This window comes from Frankliniella occidentalis, unplaced genomic scaffold, assembly GCF_000697945.3.
Source record: "Frankliniella occidentalis isolate FOCC.00 unplaced genomic scaffold, Focc_3.1 Scaffold133, whole genome shotgun sequence".
Classification (NCBI taxonomy): Eukaryota; Metazoa; Arthropoda; class Insecta; order Thysanoptera; family Thripidae; genus Frankliniella; species Frankliniella occidentalis.
Genome location: NW_026267260.1, coordinates 418,666 through 419,768, shown reverse-complemented (window position 1 = coordinate 419,768; position 1,103 = coordinate 418,666). Strand labels below are relative to the sequence as shown.

The 1,103-nt window shown below is 42.4% G+C and overlaps 1 protein-coding gene across 4 annotated transcripts in view; it reads right to left on the bottom strand.

Moving 5' to 3' along the window:
* LOC113211740 (uncharacterized) overlaps nucleotides 1–1,103 on the bottom strand; it is a 157,165-nt gene that overhangs the window by 92,549 nt on the left and 63,513 nt on the right. The gene's annotated exons all lie outside the window — the stretch shown is intronic.

Here is a 1,103-nt window from a genome sequence, read left to right as displayed (position 1 = left end):
CGATATCTCACGAAACACTGTTACGCTGCGACGCGCCTGGCATACATCTACCTAGGCCTGCGGCGCTGACACCCGAGTCGGGCCAAAGTCGTGAGAAGGCATTCGGCCCCAAGAGTCACAAATTTTGTTCCTCGTGGTTTTATTTTCACGAGTTATAGTGAGACCAGCCTAAGGTCCGTCTTTTCACAGCACGGGCAGCATAGAAGTTTGCAGGCGAGAGGGGGTGAGGAAAAGACGGACCTTAGGCTGGTCTGGCTATACCCTACCGGATACCAACAAATATCTGATAAAAAAACATAGAAATGTTTTGCGGTCATTTTCGTGTAGAAAACTCCCTCTGGTGCCTAAACGGTTAAAGATAGAGCCAAATAGACGAAATTTTCGCTCAGAGGGCTCTACTTTGAAGAGTTACCCCTTAGGAAACAGTAATTTTTTTGGCTGAGCGATTAGCGAAGCCCATTACTCGACTGACCGGAAAAGTTTCATTCTGTTTGTCTGTCTGTCTGTCTGTCTGTCCGCACGATAACTCGAGAAAGAATTGAGATAGCGACCTGGGATTTTCAGGGTCGTTTTGTATCATAAAAAGACAGATCGAGTTCAAAGATGAGCATTCTAGCTCAAAATTTGGCTTTTAAAAAAATCAAAAACCACAGGTTGCAAAATATTTATTTTTTTCAAATATTTTTGGCTGAGCGATTAGCGAAGCCCATTACTCCACTGACCGAAAAAGTTTCATTCTGTTTGTTTGTTTGTTTGTTTGTCTGTCTGTCTGTCCGCACGATAACTCGAGCAAGAATTGAGGGAGCGATCTGGGAATTTGAGGGTCGTTTTGTATCATAAAAAGACAGATCGAGTTCGAAGATGAGCATTCTAGCTCAAAAATTGGCTTTTAAAAAAATCAAAAACTACAGGTCGCAAAATGTCTTTTTATCAAATATTTTTTGGCTGAGCGATTAGCGAAGCCCATTACTCCACTGACCCGAAAAGTTTCATTCTGTTTGTGTGTTTGTGTGTTTGTGTGTTTGTTTGTCTGTCTGTCCGCACGATAACTCGAGAAGGAATTGAGATAGCGATCTGGAAATTTCAGGGTCGTTTTGTTTCAT